The following is a 20708-nucleotide window of genomic DNA, read 5'->3' on the forward strand; positions in this document are numbered from 1 at the left end:
CAGGTCTCCACCCCAGAGAGGTGAGGGCCAGGGAGCCCTGGCTGGACCTCTGAGGGGAAATACAGGCACAGTTGCCCTGAACTGTGATGGTGGCCAGTCCCCATTCCAATCTCCTGTTTTTAATTTAGGAGTGGCTGGGAACAGGCAACATTTCTAATTTCGTCCCCAGGCAGCAAGAAGGTTTAATCTGCCTTTGAGGCGAGGGCAGCGTGGTCACTGCACTGAATGGTGTATTGCATCCCTGGCAGTGCTGACGAGAAAGGGTCCTGGGACACTCTCCTCCAGGCTCCACGTTCTTCCTCTGTCTGGAGGGGAGGGGAATGGATATTGACTAAGTGTGGTTCCACCAAGACCTTCTGCCAGGGTCTGAGCCCCCTGCAGCTGGGGTCTCATAGACTCCTATGAAGCCCCGGTTCCTGCCCTGAAGATGTTTTTAGAGTGTTGGTAACAGTCGTTTTTTTAAAAATGGTTCTAACCCTTGTGCCCCTCTGTGAACTCGCTTTTCACTTGTACGGAGCATTAACTCGATGGTTCCTCTTTGCCACTCGCATAAAAATCCCCACTGTTTCATCGTTCCTCTTTGTGTCTCACGTAAAACTCCTCACTGTTCCTGTTTTGGGGTCTGTCCTGCTCCTTTCAGGAAGTTCTCCAGTTGTGTTTTGCTGCTGCTAGCAACCACAGTGGTGGCTTTCTGAGTTATGGGAAACAAAGTGAATTGATTTCCCCTTTTGCAACCTGGGATAGAAATTGTGATTTCCTCTGTCTGCTCTGTGCTCGAGGCTACTATCCATTTTACTTTCTCCTCCTCCTGTGCAATGGCTGTAGAAAAGATGTTTTCCAGATCATGTGCGTGGAACTGAGGTGGTTTGTATTACCAGATGAATTAGATAACCTGGGTGCCAAAACATATTCTCGAATTCTCGACTGGCTGCCTGGTTGAGCAACTCAGTAATACGATTTAAAATACTGGCCAATGCTTGGCTCTTGATGTGTCTCTGTAACTGCATGCCTGCCAGTCCCATTCCCTCGTCTAGCCCCAGTCTAACAAAGACGGAAAGAAGCAACCAGAGTGAGGAACACATGCACACGTGGGCTCATGGGTAGCTGTGGCTCACAACAAAGGCTACGTCTACACTACCTGCCTGAATCGGCGGGTACAAATCGATCCCTCGGGAATCGAATTATCGTGTCTCGTCGGGATGCGACAGTCGATCCCCGAATCGACACTCTTACTCCACCAGCGGAGGTGGGAGTAAGCGCCGTCGACGGGGAGCCGCGGAGGTTGATTTTGCCACCATCCTCACAGCGGGGTAAGTCGGCTCCGATAGGTCGAATTCAGCTACGCTATTCGCGTAGCTGAATTTGCGTATCTTAAATCAACCCACCCCCCCCGTAGTGAAGACCTACCCAAATATTGATCGCTTGTTACCACTAAGCACTCATCAGTCTAACCTGTCACTTTTTCTAAGGTGCCTAGTGCTGTCAGTGCTTCAGCACTCTGCCAACACTGGTCGAATCCTGAAAAGCTCCCACTGAAATCCATTTGGCGGTGACGGTGGGTGCTCAGCTGCTTGCAGGATCGAGTCCATTATTAATAAAGTCTCGTAACATCTCTGCAAGGCAGGGAAGTGTTATCCGCTCTTCGTACAGCAGGAAGAAAATCAAGGTGAAGCGCTGTAGTGCCTTGTCAAAAACCAGAGAGGACATCGGTGTTGGAGTTGGTGCTCAGCACTTCTGGGCCTCGGTGGCTCAAATGGGGTACCCAAAATGGAACTCTTTGGCCTCTATTTCCCCACCTGTGAAATGGGGATAATAGTCCAGCCTCACCACAGCCTTGGGAGGAAGCAAAATTAACTAATGTTTGAGACCCTTAGCTGTTGTTTAGTTACAGTGTTTTCTGTGTCGCTTATCAGCATAATATCGATGTGTCATTGCAAACACTCTTGGACTGGGCATGTGAGTAATACAGGTGCACACACTCCATGTCCAGATCCATACATTGCTTGCTCCTTCCCTCCTCAAAGCATTCATTTATCTGTGAAACTGGGGGAAACACCAGCACCACAGGGGTTAATCAGGGACTCTCCAGCCTACTGCGTTTCCTTCCAGCTTCTGTTCACATGGAGGAAACTGTTTTCATACATGAACATTTGATTAGCTCATTTCTTCCTATCAAGCTGGCAGCCTCCCAGACACCAGCTGGCAGAATCATTTCTTGGCCTGGGCACTTGGACAGGCTCCTGCCAACGATGTGAATGTGCAGCTGTTCTGAAAGTCCAGTATTCGAGGGAAAGTGTGTGTGGTGGTGTGGTTGTTTTAAAAGGCCCTTTGATGTTCTCTGGAGTCTGGGGGATGAGTGGAGGTGCAACTGTAGGGTGAAGCTTTCTTCTTAACTTTATTGCTGCTGCTATAAATCAGGGGCACTTTAACCTCAATCCAGGTTAAACTTTTACCCTTACCCCCAAGGCCCCTGTGTCACCCCCGTTGCGGCCTGAGGGAGTCAAGCTGAATGAACGCTGATTGGCTGCTGGAGGCAGTCATTGCTAAATATTAAGCTGGGATGCTGTGCTCTTGAATCCGAGCGGTTTCTACAGCACAAAGGGCACTTGTGATGGATATGACAGTGCAGGGACTTAATTTAGCATTTGGTTAAAGAGACACTGCCAGGCTTTGGGTTTGCAGACTTGCTGTCCGAAATAGTGCAGGTCTGGATGGTGCGTGCCAAGGGGTGGAGAACTATTACTGATTCACTATCCGCCCTGGGAGCCAAGTCCTGTTAGTCTAACATAGGAGCATAACAGGGCTTGGGTATCTCTGGGATTGCGCTGGGAAATTCATAGGAACATGCAAGCTGTGGCAAAAGTTTAGATTGAGGTTTTTACACTGTTAATAAAGGAAACCTTAGGAAGGGGATAATTTTGGAGCCAGTTATGCATATGGGCATGCTATGTTAGGAGCAGGGTGGGAATGCCACATGTCTACAACACACAGCCCTCTTCCCTTCCCACCCCACCCCCTTTGTTTTTAAAGGGATATCCTCTGATTAAAATGAGATGATTGCTCTGCATCTTGTGGGGCTGGGGTGAGGGGAGGTTTGACACTCTGTACATGCCAAGGAACTGTTTTTCTGCTACTCTGTATTGCAGCTGTCTCTGGGGTGGAGCACGGTATGTTAGTGCACAGCAACAGTAGCCAGGTTCCTAAGGAGTAGTGACTCTTTTCATGAAGCCAGAGAACTGTCTTGCTTTAGAAATCAGAATCACTTCCCACCCCAACCCTCCACTTTCAGCTACAGTATACGACTGAATGAGGCCAGAGGCGTCCTACTCCGTGAACTGCAGACTATGTGGCTTACCTCCAAAGAGCACGAGGAACAAAGAGCATGTCATGTGCTGGAAAGAATTAGGCGGTTGCCCTCTGCTGTATTCCACTGTGGGTAGTGGTGGGGGCAGGAATGGGCAGTGCCCCCAACTGTTGAGGCTGGTGCCTGCTCTGACCCAGTCTTCATCCTGAACTTGCCCTGAACAAGAGCTGTGCACTCTGACTTCTCTGAGCAGGGCATGTGCTCTCTTAAGCTGGGAACTGGGACTTCACTGCCACCTTGGCCGACTGACTTAACCTCCGTCTGTGCCTCGGTTTCTCCTTCTGTAACCTGGGAAGAATACTGGTGCACCATGTCCGTGCATGAGTGTGTGTAGTAAACACTGTTGGTTGGGACCTAGCTGTGAACCTGTGGCTTTGTTGTGTAAAGAACAACAGACACAACAACTGCTCACGGAGTCTCCGTAGTGACCAGAACTGAGGCTTTCAGAGCGGGCGGCTCAGTTCTACCCTTGCTGTCACTGCAGTGTTGAGTCTGTTGTGTGCAAGTGTAATGACAACCGTGAAGTCCTGGGCCAGGCCTACACTAGGAGCGATTCTCTCCCGATCCTGCAGTCCACTTGGCCAGCCTCTTACAAAGGGGAAAGAAAGGATGTTCCCCAGTAAACGATACAGGCTACCAAGTGAATGTCCTGCACTGAAGCTCTCCTCCTCTTACCCCCCCCCAAATAAATAAATAAATACAAAAGCACAATGAAGACATCTGTTCCTTTGAACCCACTAACAGACTTACTGGTAATAAAACGGGGGAGAGGAGAGCCTGTCCTGGTCGTTCAAGTGGCTGTTAATCACCGATTGAGTGCCCAGGGGGGTGAGCTGTCATCACAGTGACCCTCTTGGGGGATGCTGAAAGAGGCTGGCACCCAGCTAAGAGTTAAACCAGGGAAATCCGTCTCATTTGTGCCCTGTCAAAGGGAAGGTTTGGGCATAGCTCTGTTGGAGCAGGAGCACCGAATGGGCGGGCTGCTTCTCTTTGGCTGCGGTGGCTCTGTCTAATTGCTCGGGCAGCATCTGTCCCTTGTAAATGGGCGGGCTTGTGCTGGAGCTGGCAGGAGGGCAGTAAACCAGCTGATGGGCTCTGCAGACAGAAGAAGCCTCTTGTCCTCTGGATCAGATGCTCGCTGGTTGCCTGTGACTTCCTCCGAGGATTTTAAAGGCTTGTTGTCACAGCCGAGCTGCAGGGCCTGTCTCTCCCTCCCCTTTCTCGCCTCAGCACCCTGCATAATCTCATTCTCCTCCTTAGTCACAGGAAAGACCATTCTAATGGGTTTAAGTGCCCCCACCCCTCCCTGGGGCTTTGGGGTATATGGGTGCTTTGTTTGGGATGGAATGGCTGGTTTTGCACATTTTTGGCTTGAAAGCAGCATTGTTGTGTCAGCAGGTGTGCACATGGATGTTGGGTTTCTAGCTTGAGTATCACACTAACAAACCAAAGCAGTGCGGGACACGCGCTCGCCACTTGCTGTGATGACGATGCACTGCTCTATTAGCCGATATAATCATGTGACTTTGAACAGTCTGGTGAGTTACCTAATGGCTGCAAATGCAGCAGATCTCCCAAGACTTCTACGTGGGTTTCTGGAGCGCACCAGAGCAGAGACTGCTCATCGTGGTACTTATTAATGCCAAAGATGTAGCAGAGAAGACCTGAAAACTACACTTAAATGATTGACTCAGCACACCTGGGGTAACTTTCTCTGGCATTCTGACGGTGCCACGCAGAGGACCCATTAAATATGGGAAAACTTCAGTATCAGAAATGGATGAGAAGAGGGGGTAAAGTGAGGTCTTAAATTCTAGGTGCTGCGATGTTTAGGAATGGGCCCCACCTTTACTGCTCTTCCAGAGAAACCAGGCCCCTGCCACGGAGAACTGAGGCTGCTTTGTGTGATTATTTAAAGGAGGAGCTTGGGGCGAGCTGGCAGGGGTTGAGCGCTGAGGTTGGACAAAGACGTCTGTTAGAGAGGAGACAGGAACACCTTTGTGTCACTATCAGAGGCAGGCTGCGAGCGGAGGCAAATTCCAGCCAGGTTCCACGGTACCAAGCTAAGCGATTAGGCTGGTTTGAAAATGTGCCGTAAGTGACTAAGGCTATGTCTACGCTATAGCCCATGTTGGCAAAGCTTATGTCGCTCAGGGGTGTGAATATTCCACCACTGCTTATGCCGCTCGCAGAGGTGGGTTGTTGTTTTTTTTACACCAATAGGCGAGCTCTCTCCCATCAGCATAGAGTGTCTTCACCACACACGCTGCAGCCGATGTACATGTAGCCATGACCTTAACAGCACCAGTCCAACTGAAAGAACCTGGGACTTGTCACGTAGATTCTTGACATCCAGCCATTAAATAATGATAGGCAAAAGGCCAAAAATGTATCTGCACCAATGTGAGAAGCAAAATGAGGTGAACTAGATCGCCTGGCAGTGGAAGCGGGCTCTTGACACAGATGTGACTGTGAATGACTAAAATCGATGGGGGTAGTTTATAGCCATGTGTTGCACTACAGGTCGTAGATGTGAGGGAGTAGCATTCTAGCTAAAAAGACTCTCTAGAATCGAATGAGAGCGATTCTGAGCAGAGAACTACACACCCAGACCTGTAGGGATGCAAATCCCAATCCATGAGAAGAAAAGTGTACGGGTAGGTAGGGTTGTATCGCTGCCTGCCTTCCTCATCAGGAAGGGATAGAGTGTGCATTGCTGAGGGGGGGATCAGAAAGGCAAGTAAATCTAACCAAACGTAAGACAAGAGAAGAGGCCAGTCCTGACTTAGTCCTAAGTAACGCGTACGTTTGATTCAAGAAGTAACTGCAGTTGAGCCATTGAATATTAGTAACCGTGACAGAACTAAGTACAACATCCTTGAAGGATGGATCATACCGAAAACTAACACGCGGACAATGAACCCTAAAGAGGAGAAGTAAAAGAACAAAATTACTCCTCAGTTAGACAGTACATTTTAAACCCACAGATTCGGCCTAGTGGCTACTTAGTCTAATCATAAGCCTCTCAGAAAGCAGGCCTGCCTGTGAGAAGCAGGAAAACAAGATTAAAACCCAGTATGGCTTAAACTGCAAGGTTCGAGGTCATTTTGGATAGCAGGCACTCTCCAGAAAATGGAAATCCACGGGACACCAACACAAATAGGGCTTGTCTACGGCAGGTGGCCAGCAGCAAAGAGCCCAAAACAGGCAGGAAGATCTGTCATCGTCAGGAGGAGGCCTGCAAGAAAACTGTTGGGTCCACAGGACTGTCTGGGGTAAGGCAGGAGTTAAGCAGGATAAGGACGCTGCAGAGCGCCAAGCGAGGTCTGATGGCAGTGGTGCTGCCTGTTGACCTAGTTTCTGGGATGTTTGCTCTATGAACCTATTGGTTTAGTGTAGTAGGGGGCGGTAAGGAAAAGCCATCGGGAAGGAAACCGTGGCTTGAGATCACTTCCATACAGTAAATGCTTGAATGTTGTTTCGGGACAATGGCAGAGCCGTTGGAATTGAGGATTCTGGCTCCACTGCCTGGTGAGCTCATCAGAGGTTTGGATGAGTGGGGCCAAGGCCCGGGAACTGACCGGGTGAAAACTGGCTGGGGGGAGGGAGCGAGCGAGAGAGAACACAATCTCTCTGACAGTAGTTATCGGGGGGCTGTTCAGTGAAACCAGACTGGCACAGATTCTCCCTTGGTTGTCTGAAGAGCCAACTATGCCTGGTCACAGACCCCTGAAGGGAATTGTCACCAGTGCCAAACCCAGTCTGACCTGCTGGGTAGGTACAGTTGATCCACGTGGTGCTGTAGCCCAGGGCGAGTAGGAGAACTGCGTAATTCCACCCCAGGAGAGGCACAGGCAGGCGGTCTGGTGCGAGAGGGGGTGTGGTGGGCTGAGGACTTAACAGGATTCCCAAAACAGAAGTAGTTCTTCCATCCAGGGCACTTGGGGCCCCAGGCTGCTGCCCCCTTCGCGAAAAGCGGAGGAGAAGAATAGCTTCCAGGGCTTTGCTTTAGTCACCTATAGTTGTGCTGGGTTAACAAAATGAAATCTCTTGTCCCACTTCTAGGTGCAATATTGGTGCATGGCCCAATAGGAGAGAGGAAGCGCAAACAAAGGATCACCAGCTGCTACATAAGCTACTGTCTGGTTGGCTTATCATGGCTTTCTGACTAGCAGGAGTGATTCTGTTAGTTAGCACTCAGCACCCTCCGAGGTGTGAACTTTGCTGTTCACGCCAGTGAGTGTTGTGAAGAAACCCTTCAGCAGCCGTCCCTCTGGTCTGGTCGGGAGAGAGGTTTTTCTTTCCGTTTTGTTTAGTCCAGATTATTCAGCGTAACAGGCAACTCTGCAAGCTAACGTGCTCCTAAGGGTATGTCTGTACTATGGGGCCTATACGGGCATAGCTCTGCCGACATAAACCCATCGTGTAGATGCAGTCTACACCGACTTCCCTCCGCGTAGGAACACCCCCTCCCTGAACGGTGGTAGCTACTTTGACAGAATCATTCTTCTGTCAACGTAGTTGCATCGACACTGGGGACTAAGTTGGCATAGCTGCGTCAGTCGGGGTGGATTTTTCACCCCCCGTCCAGCGTAACTATGTCAACCTAAATCTTCAGGGTAGACCAGGCCTCGGTAAGTAGTTCAGTGAATTCAGTGTCCGCACGCTGGGGGAGAAGGTGCCATGGGCAAGGGTGATAAAACTGGGCCCTGGTGTCCAACTTCACCTCTGTGTTTAGTTCTGTGGCTTTAAGCCACTTTTGAAAATGCTGGTGTGCCTGCAGTTACCTCTCGTATTCAGCGGCTGGCTCCTGGGGTCCCTTAAGCAGAAGCAAATGGGGCTGCGTGTGAGAGTTACGCTGACCAGCCGGAGCGAGCGTTTGTGGGCAGGTTGGGTGGGTGTCTTTCTGGCTCCCTGACCGCTAGCTCTGCCAGGTATGGATTTGACAGGCCCTGTCTCGGAGTCCTGCAATGGCTTAGACGGTTTTAGGGTGAAATTCTCTGCTCATGCAGGCAGCAGTCCCCTCCACAGAGCTCTCATTAATGGGGAGCAATATCCACCATGGAGAGGTGAGAACACAATGTCTGCTCTTGGAGATGTGTGTGTGTGTGGGGGGGTGAGGGGTGGGATTCACTGCCCCCAAAGCTACAGTAAATCTGTGGGTAGCGTGTGGGGCAGCTCTGCAGACCTCATTCACCCCAAAGGTGGACTAGCAGGTGCTCCTCCGGTGGGATCCCACGAACTGGATCAGTGTAACACTGCTTTGGACCTGACACATGTGGTGGTGGTGGGGGAGGGGGGATATCTTTTATTTAGCTAACTTCCATTGGTGAGAGCAGCAAGCGCTGGCGCTGGGCTAGTGCTCACCTGGCAGGGCACAGGGTATGCAGAGCCTGCTTGCCCAGGGATGTGCTGGATTTTCTGCAAGCAGGAGGGCAGGCCCTACGTCACCCCACAAGCTTCATGGCATGAGATCAGTCCCCAGAAGTCAGGAAGAAACTTCTTCTAGTGTCCCAGTATTGTGGGAGCAGGTCACCGAGTGGTATTACGTTCCCTCCTGAAGCATCCAGGTTGCCTGGCTTGGGAGGCAAGGTAACAGACTCAAAGGGCCATTGCTTCTCTTTTGGTGTGACAGTGCCTATATAGCAACATATGGACTGGGGCATAGCCACCAGGGGGCTGACAGGCTTCCACTAACAAACCACAGTCTCTTCCCCCATCACCCTGCCAACGTGCTCCTAACATAACTTCTCTTACAAATTCCCCAAATATCAGTTTGAATTTAGCAACAAACCAACCCGACAGACTAAGTTTGACAGTCCTTTCCCCTGGAGCAGAATTGGATTATCCAGCGGTGCTGCAAGGAACGTGCATGTCACTGTCTCTCGGCTCTCCCCTCTTTCCCGTTATGCAATGACTTTGGCTGGACTGGTAGTAATAATATCATTTACTGGAGCCTTCGGCCTCAAGCTGTCATTGTCTGGTAGAGAAGACGTAGACCGGGATAGGCAATCTATGGCACGGGTGCCGAAGGCGGCACGCGAGGTGATTTTCAGTGGCACTCACACTGCCTGGGTCCTGGCCACCGGTCCGGGGGGCTCTGCATTTTAATTTAATTTTAAATGAAGCTTCTTAAACATTTTAAAAACCTTATTTACTTTACATACAACAATAGTTTAGTTATATATTATAATATCCTATCTCCTAGAACTGGAAGGGACCTTGAAAGGTCATCGAGTCCAGCCCCCTGCCTTCACTAGCAGGACCAAGTACTGATTTTGCCCCAGATCCCTAAGTGGCCCCTCAAGGATTGAACTCACAACCCTGGGTTTAGCAGGCCAATGCTCAAACCTTATAGAAAGAGCCCTTGTTAAAATGTATGACTGGCACGCGAAACCTTAAACTGGAGTGAATTAATGAAGACTCAGCACACCACTTCTGAAAGGTTGCCGACCCCTGACGTAGACGTTTTACTTTCTGGACTGGATCTTAATGTAATCCTGCTTTTTCTCTTAAAGTGGGGGATGGGAAGGACTCTTCCGTAAGGCTCCTGCTCTATAGAACTGGAAATGGTTTGAGATACGGACCCTTTGCCCTGTGGCATTTGTTGCGGGTTCTGGAATAGAACGTCCCTTTCTGCTGATCTGCCTCATCCCTTTCTCTCAGGCCACCACCGTCTGCCTCACTCTGAGCTCTTGCTTGGGCACCTCTGTCACAGCTACCCCAGTTGAAGACGTCTGCGTGATGCTCCCAAATCAACATCGTTAAAGTGAGCCCTCGAGGACGCTCATTCCAGGGTGGGTTGTGGGGGGCGGGGGTCTGGCAAGCAGACATGAGTATCGGGAGCAATAAGTGTGTCTAAACCCCAGTCTCCTCGCACAGCCACAGATAAGCGATTTTGCTGTTTCTCCCTGGTGTGAGCGTGTCCAACATGACCATTGGCACAGGATTTAGGAGTCGGACACTCCCCTCATTTCTCCTGTCTTGCTATCATTGTCACATCAATGATATCAAAATGCTTCAAAGAGATTAAGCCTCTCCGCAGCCCTCTGGAGTAGGGAAGGGTTATTACACCTTAGTTTATAAGTGCGAAAACTCAGGCACGGAATGGTTGTGAGTTACCCAGGGTCACCCCCTGAGCTGGGTATAGCAAGCCCAGGTCTCAGCCCCGTGCAGTCGTAACCAACTGCCCACTTGGCGTTGGCCCTATGCAAGTATCTGAGTGACTGTCTTGTGGAGTGGCCACAATGCCCGCATTGCATCCGTCAGGGAGGTTTGCATGACGGACGGGGCAATGAGTGTGCAAAAGGTTCACAGTGAAACTCAATACTTTGCAAAGCTGGCTTGGTTCTGGGCTATGCATGAGCCAGCGTGATCCAACGTGATCAGTGCTGAGCAAACCCCGTGGGGGCAGGGGGGAGAGGGGACGGGACGGACGCATTTCTTGGTTTTGTTGTTTGTTTTTCATTAGACTGGAGATGCTGGTTTCACCAGCCTTTCACTCTGTTGCTTTGGGTCTCTTTGTGGGAACAGCCCCTTTCTGGAAGGAGGATGGTCCACATTCCAATGTGTATCCAGTACCCAGTGGCTCTGAGATTGCCGGTTGTGACGGGCTTGTCGATTGCAGCTGCTAGGAACTGGACTGAAACCTACACAGACACATCTGGTTAGACTGCTTAGCAGCCATTGGAGGGCAAAGCCTTGGTTACTAAGATCAGAGGGGGAGCCGTGTTAATCTGAATCTGTAAAAAGCAACAGAGGGCCCTGTGGCACCGTGGTTACTAAGAGTTTGCTGGAGGTATGAAATGTGCCTTAGCAGTGCTAGATGAGGGATTTCATATCCCAGTATCACAGGGAATGAGTCTGACATGGCGTGTGATTATGCAGCTGGATTTTTTGTTTTCAATTGTCTCTTTATTATTTAATGCTTTTTCCCTTTGTTCTGGGCCACTGTTCACACCCTGGCCCTTTGTGCTTTCTTTGGTGCAAGAATCACGTACAGTTCAAATAACGGTTTAGAAAGACTGCTGCATTTATTTGGAAGGTGCTGCCTGCCTGTTTGGGCTGCAGTGTCGAGCTCACAGATAGCACCTTTTGCAAATCAGAGTCTTTTTCCTTGAGCATAAAGGCCACAAACATCAAAGCTTTTGCTTTGAACTCCTCTTTAAATATTCCATTAAAATGCCACTCTGAGCGCACATTGAGCATGCTCGCCAGAGCTTCCCACACCAAGGGCCCTGACATGCATGATGCAAAAGGAGATGTTAGTAATTGTGCTCTCACCCTTAGCTTGATCCCGGTCCTTTCTGTGCAATACCCAGCTATGAGTCCTCATCACTGGTCTTATTCACTTCTAGACTGGGGAAAATAAATGCACTGTATATTACTGTAACCCCTCCATATATCTATTAACTAGATATAGGGTGTACACACCATGAGGTCTTATGTAGTCTGATATGATTAATTTTTAGGGCCTGATTCAGTTCCCACTAAAGCCATTGGAAAAATCCTATTGACTTCAGTGGGGTTTGGATCAGTCCCCTAATCCTATCAAAGAAAGTGGCTGTATTCTTGTGATGTTCCTAGCATGACTGCATGCTGAATACCATAATGACTGTTGCGATAATAACCCAAGTATTTTCCATCTGGGTGTGAAATCATCTTGATGTTTGAAACCGTTCAGATATTTTTCTAAACCATTGCTTATCTCAGCATGGGAGTGTTGTCCCATAATAGCCTTGGGGTGATTGAATATTGCATGCCTCACAACCATGAGTTTCCCCCGTAATCCACTGAGTTCCTAGGGTCTTTTTGAAAACTTGGGTAAGGAAAGGGGAGGAGGATTGGAACGAGACTTTAAAAAGAATCTGTAATGAACCTTCACAGACAGAGAATTAAGCATTGTAGGTCTGTTAGTGTGGCTTTCGGTCTCCATTGACGTCTTACTTTGAAGCTATTTTGTAGATTTCTATCATTTTTAATCTTTGTAGCATTACTGAAGTGTATCTAAAAACTATCAGGAGGTCATCCCGATTCATAGAGCTTTAGGCCTTTGTTGGTTGTGTTTTAGTAGGTTGACCAGACAGCAAGTGTGAAAAATCGGGACAGGAGGTGGGGGGTAATAGGTGCCTATGTAAGAAAAAGCTCCCAAAATCGGGACTGTCCCTATAAAATCGGGCCATCTGGTCACCCTATGTTTTAGTAGTGATATTTGCATATGTTTTGTCTCATGAAGACGAAAAAACAATTTTCATTAGGTGTGTTATTGCCTTCGATATTTGTAAAAAACCCTTTCCGTGTGAACAGCCAGAGTTCTCTGTCTTCATGGTGGCAGGTTTTACTCTTTGCCCTTCACTCGTCTTGGAGAGCTAAGCACAGGCTGACCACGCTCACTTCTGGGGTAGTCAATTTCCCTTTCCGGGTTTCATGCAATGCTAGCACAACGGTTACTAACACTGCAAAAAGACACGACTCCTTTAATGAACAGTCTAATAAAAACAAACAGGCAAATCAAAAAACTTTCTGGAAACGTCTTGTTGCCCTCGTATTAAAAACGGGTTTGTTTTTAACCAAGTTTTTACCTCATGAAGTGGATGTACTTTGCATAGGTGACCGTTGTGACTGACGGGCACAGCTTAATGTACGCTTTTGTGAGGGGAAGATTCCTTGCAGTATGGTTTTGATGTCGTTCAATTCTCAACTGTTTCTGATACCCGTTGGCGTGGAAGGGGGAGCACTAAATGCCATACGCTGAGTGAAGTAAGCCGGATAGCAGTGAAGCAGCTGAGAACTCTGGCAGAAAAGCTGGTGTATCCCAGTTGAACTAGATTTTTGTCTTTTTCTCGCTTGCGGAACAGTCTCAGTGACTGGAGGCACGACAACCAGAATCTCCCCACAAAGGGACACCGTCTTGGCACTGTTATTTGTCCCTGGCACTACTGAAATGCGGCAGCCTTCCACCGCTGCTTGGGCCCCCTGCTCTACACCGTGTGTTTCCTGGTGAAAGGTGGATGTGAACTGAAGTGCAGAGACCTGTTAGCTGGTATGGAGGGGCCAATGAGTGCCTGACCTCGTCCCATGACTGTCCTTCCCAGGCAGGCTTGCTCTTCTAGACTCCTGTATCTCCCAGCCGCCCTGAGCTCCAGAGCCGGCTCCTTTCAATGCAGCTTCCAGGGTGCTGGCAGTGACAGCTTGGGGAGATGGCCGAGCTGAAGCCCTACTACACGCATGTTGGTGCCAGATGTCGGCCTATTTCTGATGATGGGAGTGATGCCAGCTCCTGGGGAAGGGATGGGAAAGAAATAGATTTGGAGGGGAGGAGAGAGACTACTTGGTGGGGAGATGGTTAGGGGTCAATCTAGGGCTAAGCTATGGTGCTCTGAGGCAAAATCTAGACTAGCTAGCTCCTGAAATGGCAGATTCTTGGAGCCCAAGTGCTGCTCTCTGCTCCCTTTTCAATCTCTCTGCAGAGTACGCATGAAAGGTTTACTGGCTTGTGTCTGCAGCCCCTCAGCAGCCTCTGTCCCACTGTTTTAACCCTGGGGCATGTTATTGAGATGAAATGCGTGAATTCTGAGGCTCTGCCAAGAACGCCAGCGCAGTTGAATCCAGATCCTGGGTTTCAGAGTAGCAGCCGTGTTAGTCTGTATCCGCAAAAAGAAGAACAGGAGGACTTGTGGCACCTTAGAGACTAACAAATTTATTAGAGCATAAGCTTTCGTGGACTATAGCCCACTTCTTCGGATGCATATAGAATGGAACATATATTGAGGAGATATATATACACACATACAGAGAGCATAAACAGATCCTGGGGTCATTCAGTGTAGCAATTGGTTCCTCCCTGTCGCACCTTGGAATGCAAGCAGTTGTGGTGATGTCATCCTGCATTCTGATTTCAAGTGGGCGTTAATTAGAGAGCCAGGAATGCTCCGTCTGGCACTTTAATAGGTCCCTGTGAAACTCTAGCACTCACCCTCTCATTAGTCTGCCTTGCTGCCTGCCACAAGCCCTGCTCCGGCTTGCACGAGGCGTGTGAAAAAGCTAGTGACCAGAGTGGCCGAGCTGGCGGCTTTTTCAGTATTAGCCGCCCAGGGTTAAAACCATCCCCTTTCTCGGAAACGTTAGACCCTGGAGCAGCGACGCGGCCCCCCCTTCTATTTCGTGCAGTCCTTGCTGGGTTGCTGCTAATACCAAGAACTGCCTTGACTCTCCTCCGAGATGCACACCACTCAGCCGGTGTCAGGGAGCCCCTTAGGCCAGCACCTGGTTTGATGTAGGATCTGCTGCAGGGGAATCACCAGTGGCTGGGGAAGCCAGCGTTGGGGCAGCCGTGTGCTGCCTGAGTGGCCTTCGCATAGGGACCCTGGCCCAGTGCTTGAAGTCTTGCCCCATGGGTCCCCGCTGGGCTGCCTGGCGCTCTGGCTCGCTCGTGTCTGTTTGCAGCTGAATCTGGGGCAGAGGTTTGGGCCTGGTCAGACACGTCAGAAGTAAAGAGGAAGCCGCCCTCTCCCCCAGAGCTCCTTGGGGATCTACCCACCATGCCAACAACTAGGCCAAATGAGAGGAGGCAGGAGGGGGCTGGGGGGAGAGAGAGATGAGGGTAAGAAAGGGCCTGCTGCGGTGGTTGCACTAAAAACCAAGATCTTTCTTGAGTGGTAACAGCTAATTCAGACCCGTTTTTTTGGTATCTGTTGGGATTATGCTTCCCGATGTGCATCACTTTCCACTCATCACCATCGAATTTCATCTGCCGTCTTGTCACGCGGTCACCCGGTTTTGAGAGACCCTTTTGTAACTCTTCGCAGTCTGCTTTGGACTTCACTATCTTGAGTCATTTTTATTGTCTGAAAACTTGGCTACCTCCTGTTATCTGTAGTGACACCGGGGACCTCTGGCTGTGTGCCCTCCTCCATGGGAACTGTCAGGGAGCCGTAGGGACGCTCCTTTCTTATTGCCCTCCAATTCCTTCTCCCAACTCGTTTGGGGATTTCCTTCTGGCGAGGGTCGTTGGCAGCTTGCCCCAGGCCTGGTCCAGCTCGGTCTCCTTTATTCCAAGTGTGCCTGGGCAGCTAGGGCTGGCGGTGGGTGCCTGGCGTTACTGGGGCGTTCCTGGCCTGGAGCCCTCTGTGGAATGGGGGGGAAGGGGGTCACTGAGTTGCCTGTCCTCAGTGAGGTGTGGGGTGGGGATGCACACCACTGCCCTTCCGAGTGGTTGGTTGGCTTACAGACAACAAGAGCATGCCCATGCTGCCAGCAGCTAAGAGATTGCCCTCTTAGTCAAGAGAGAGACTTTTGTTTTGGAAGCCAAAGGCTGCTCATGGAGGTGTATTCAATACCAGATTTGTTGACTCAAAGTACCTTTAAAATGGAATAGGTCGGCTTTTCCCTTTGGGCTCGTAATAAAACGCAGAGAGGTCGAAGCAATGTTGTGATGCTGAGCGGAGACTGGTGCCGCAGGGCTAGGGCCATGTTCTCTAACCCTGCACTTGTGCTGTTGCTGTCGGTGGTGGGAGCCACCTCGGGCCCATCTGAAGGCAGGTTAATCCCTCAGGGCCAGATTCTGTGCTCGGTTGACCCGGTGTCAGCACAGAATCCCCATCTTCCCACTAGCGTAGCTGAGAGCAAAAGCTGGCTCCATCACGACGACTCTTGCTACAGTTTAACCTACTTGGGCAGGAGTTGTAATAGTCACGTTGTGGGAAACCGAGTGTAAATTTGGTCTGACAAGGAACCACTACAAATAAAATGGCTTTAAACCCCTCCCAGCTAGTCTGCATTAGAATAGAAACGGACACTTCCTGTGTTGGCGGAAGGCAACCCACCTCCCCGAGCAGCACCAGCTAGGTCTATGGAAGAATTCTTCCATAATCAATTTAGCTGCCTCTATGCTGGGGGCTAGGTCAGTTTACCAAATGACACACCCCGAATGACGTAGCTACGTCAGTCTAAACTCAAAATATAGACCAGGCCTCAGATACATTCTCTGTTCAGACACAGGCCAACTGCAGCCCTTGGACTTCAGTGAGGGAGCTGCATTCAGTTAGCAGAAAGTAGAGTTACTCCCTGTAACGTAGGTTGGTTCAGTCCAAGCCCCAAAGTCTAAAGTACCAGTTGTAAAACTAGAGAAGAGTTTGTAAGAATCTCTTACATGTAGTTAACTTTACACTGGCTTTATGGTCACAAACTCTGAATTAATTTTAAAAAACTGTTGCTGAGAATTCAGATTGTGAACCTGGGAGCGCACACTATGCCAAAACTGGGGATCAAACCCAGATCTCCTGAGTCACCGTTCAGTGACTTAGCCACCAGACTGTCCTTCCTTTCAAATGTCGTGCTCCATGGCTTAATACCTCTTAACTCCATTTGTCTCACTAGCTCCGATCGATTCTTTAATTTTGCACTGCGTTTGGAACATGCCGCGTATGAAAGAAACTGCCCCAGATAAAGACATGTTGCAGTAACTGCCCGTGGATTTTGAAATGGTGGTGTGTGTGTGTGTGTGTGTGTGTGTCAGAGCCACCTGCATTCCCAGCTAGGTTATTCCTTCAGTCCTCAGCCTGTGACATTCTTCTTGAGACATGGGAGATTAGCGCTGCGCTGTCAGGTGCTGGGAATTAGAAAGAGATCAGCTGACTCCGGCTAGTTTTGCATAATTCCTTCCTTTGTTGTGACTGCTCTGTTTCTACCTGTGCTCAGAAATGCCCGGGCAGTCAGCTTTCCCTGGGTACCTACCTGCGTTCTTCCTTTCTCGCAGCTGTTGGGTTGCTTCATCTTCTGTGCCCATGAGCCCTTCCCTGCCTGGCAATGCTCCTGGGAGGGGCTGTGTTTGTACTGTAGGGGGATGTTAATGGCAAACAAAAGAGGGTTCTGCTGTCACTCTCCTTCACTGAATCCCATCTCTGTGACAGGCACAGGGAGGTAGAAATGCAGAGGGAGGTAGAGAGGAACTGGAGAAGGAGGAGATACTCCGGCAGGTGAAGGCAAAGAAAGGGACACTGTGGCCTGAGCACGAAAGCTTATGCTCTAATAAATTGGTTAGTCTCTAAGGTGCCACAAGTCCTCCTGTTCTTTTTGAGATTTCCTAGGGAAGAAACTCCCTGCTGTACCTTGGTGAGGTCCTGTGCACTTAAAGCAATGCACCTTCCTTCTGCTCTGCCTTGCATCAGCCAGTGTCTGCTTCCGAGCTCGATGGACCACTGATCGATAGGACCATTCTTGCATTCTCTATGTGTATCTATTTTATGGTTCCATTGCTATTACATTTCATCTGTCCCTGATGTGTGTGGGGACCTGCACAGATCAGGGTGAAGACACAGGCCTTTCCCAGAGTCTGTTTTTAGCGAGAACGTTGCAAGCTTATAACACGTGGGAGAGTCAGGAGAGAGAGCAAAGGTCACCGTGAAGAGTGAGATCATGGGATTTTTCTGCAAATGATGTCTCTTTCCTGTTGGGAGAGGAAAGAGTGTAAGGGGGATGGCCTTGGCCAGCGAGAGGAAGCAGGGTGTGAGACGACATCTCTGAACAGGGAGGAAGGCGACAGACTGCTGTTTATGCCGAAGTGTGATGTCGGAGACGGGATCTCTGCGGCTCTGCTGTGTGTTTGTCCGGTAGGACGGTACGTGAGAGCAAAGTGAAGATGTTAGTGGTCGCAGCCAGTGTGCGATGTCCCACATTTCAAACCTAGGCCCCCTAGCGCTTTTAAAACCACAGTTACCGTTCACTGAGGCTTGAGCGGAGCTGGCTAGGTCAGGCCTGGGAGTGAGACAGTGAGTCCAGCCCAGCGCAGTCAGGGTGCTGCGAGGTCTCTGACGGCTGCTCAGCCGTGTCCTGCTACGTGCACTAGGTTGGGGGTCTCAGTGCATTTCTAGTGGCTTTGCTCATGAAGCAGAGATCAGCGAAGCGAGCTCTCCTGTGGAGAGGCCAGTTGCTGAGCTCGGAGCTGGCACGGAACCTGCCCTGCCCTGTGGCCCCTGGAGCTGCGGGAGGTCGGGTGAAGTGCCGCGTGCCCTGCAGACGAAGGGGCTGGAATGGGAGGTCCTAAATGCACATCTCTCTCTGGCTGCAGACTAACCCCCGCCCTGGTTCAGTGCAAAGCTGACTGCTGCTGCCCTGAACACATCTGAACGGATTGCTTCAGAGCCGAGTCCAATCTGTGCATGTGCGGGGGAGAGCGACCGCCTGGCCGGAGCAGCAGACCCAGGAGGGACTGTGTGTGAGCGTCGCTGGTGAGCAGATGGGAGGGAGTGCTCCTGCAATTCCCAGCCCAGCGTGTCCCTGGAGTGCCGCGCTCCTGGCAAATGGCTCACTGCAGCTCTGGGTGAATTGTGCTGTGCTTTCTGTCACATGCAGACTGCGGGGCCTTCTGGGCAGTCCCTGTGAGGGAGACGTCCCCCCTTCATTCCCTGAGGGAGTTCAGACTCCCTCATTCTCCCCACCCGAGGAAGCGTACCTCTCTCTGTTGTGGAAAGAGACAAAGCAGAGCTCCCTGTTTCAACATGCACCTCTAGGAAACATCAAGCCAGTGCGCTCCGCTATTGAATCTAATAAGAACCTTAAGGATGTTTAAAGGAACTACAGTACATCCTGCTCCCCAAAGGGGGAAAGGAAACTCTCAATCTTACGAGACACCTACCCTCCCGTGGCCGCTCCTTGAATTGCAAATAGCCCTGGCTGCAGAGGGTTTTGTGCTGCTCGTCCCTGGGGATTGTGGTAGGCCAGACTCTGAGCAGCTTCTCGAAGGTGGTACCGTGTAACCCACAGCTGTGCTTACCAAGGGTGGCTGCTCTGCACCCTGGCTCCACCACGCCTAGTGAGTCAGGCCTCTTGCACACTTCGCTGGCCTGCACAGTTGCCATGACCAGATCAATCTGAGGGCGTGGATGGGTGTCGGCTGTCCAGAGGGGGAGTGTCACGGGGAATTGGTTACTGGGTGCCGCGTGGCCGACCCCAGGCAACCAGGAGTCCTGAGTTGGGCTCTAGAAATAAAAATACCTCTGGCTTGCTTTATTTCCTTCCTGCCCTCTGAGCTTTCAGGTCTCACTCAGGTCGTGTTTTCAACGTTTCTCTGCCACCAAGAGGGCTCGAAACGGTTTGCTGGTAAATGGAAGCTGAGATTTGCACATCATCACCTGACTCCAGGAGCTGGGGCTTTGAGCAAAGCACCAAAGACCATGAGACTTGCGAGAGTTGGCAACAGGCTGTGTGTGTTAAAGGTAGTCAGTGCACGTGCTCATTGGCGAAAGCATACCATCTCCCAGGGCCAAATCCTGCTGCCCAAGAAAAGGATGTTGGGCCCCAAACACAGTGGCAATGATGCGTTTCTGCTGCTCAGGGGTGCAGGAGTCTGCACTCTTCAGAGCACGGCCACATGGATGGTGGGAGGACAAAGGTGGCTGTCTAATTACAGGTGTGCCTTTTGTAAGACCTGACAAAATTTGGCCTGGAACGCTCCCACCAAACGGCCACTGTTGTTACAGGACAAACGATGCACCTGCTGCCGGACCTGGGCACCGAGGAGCCCAAAACATGGCTCCACACCAGGATCCTGGAACCCGTCTCTCATTGCCATGCTTTGAGATTCTGGAGCTTGTTCCCATTCACTCAGGAGGTTCAGATGCATGCAGATCAAAGGGGTGTGATAACTGGGCAAGAGAGAGCTGCTTGTTTTATAAGTAATGAATGCAGAGCTGATGCTGGGTTGACTGTACTGAAGGCAGAAGAAATTTAAACTATATATCCGGTCTATAAATAAACACTTGCACTTAAATTCAGGCTTCAAATAGCTTTTTCACATGCCCCTGGGAGCCTGGGTTACAGTGGAATGTGGAAAGTTACTTACGAAAAACGACCGAGAATAAAGATCAGATGGGAGAGGGAGGGCGTGATGCAGTGTAGGCTTGTCACATGTCTAGATCCCATCCTGCAAACATTCACACGTGATTTAACTGTGCATGTGAGTAAGTGCAGTGAGATCAGGGGTGTGCCCATGAGCACCTATCCATGGCATCAGAGTCCTACTTCAGAGAAGCAGAAGAGATCCCCGAAGTTACTGAAATGAGTTGTGCTTGCATTTGCTGCAGCGGGAAAGGTTGACTCTCCAGCCTAATGCAATGGCTATGTCCTTGGTACTGCGGGGTTGTCCACGTGGACATGGTGGTGCACGCGGGAGGTAACTGCATGCTGGGTTTACTCCAGAGGGAACTTTGGCACAGGGTTTCTAGAGGTTCCAACGTGTTAGTCGTTCAGCTTGGTTACAGAGTGAAAAGACGTCACCTGACACTGATGCCATCTCTGGTAATATTGGGTGTTTTCCTTAAAGTTCCAGATCCTGGAGTCCTGGGAC

At 50.3% G+C, this 20708-nt stretch overlaps 1 protein-coding gene across 3 annotated transcripts in view; it reads left to right on the forward strand.

The window, feature by feature from the left end:
• Positions 1–20708, forward strand: part of MB21D2 (Mab-21 domain containing 2) — a 73319-nt gene that overhangs the window by 31907 nt on the left and 20704 nt on the right. Inside the window, exons 1-2 of one of the 3 annotated variants that reach the window (XM_042843859.2) lie at positions 17843–17981; positions 18432–18591. The exons of 1 other annotated variant lie outside the window; for it this stretch is intronic. The gene's annotated coding sequence lies outside the window, so the exon portion shown is untranslated. Of the gene's footprint in view, positions 1–17827; positions 17982–18431; positions 18592–20708 lie in introns of those variants that run through there. One more of the 3 variants, XM_024107842.3, reaches the window with a different exon arrangement.

Source organism: Chrysemys picta, chromosome 9 (genome assembly GCF_011386835.1).
Source record: "Chrysemys picta bellii isolate R12L10 chromosome 9, ASM1138683v2, whole genome shotgun sequence".
In the NCBI taxonomy this organism is placed as follows: domain Eukaryota; kingdom Metazoa; phylum Chordata; order Testudines; family Emydidae; genus Chrysemys; species Chrysemys picta.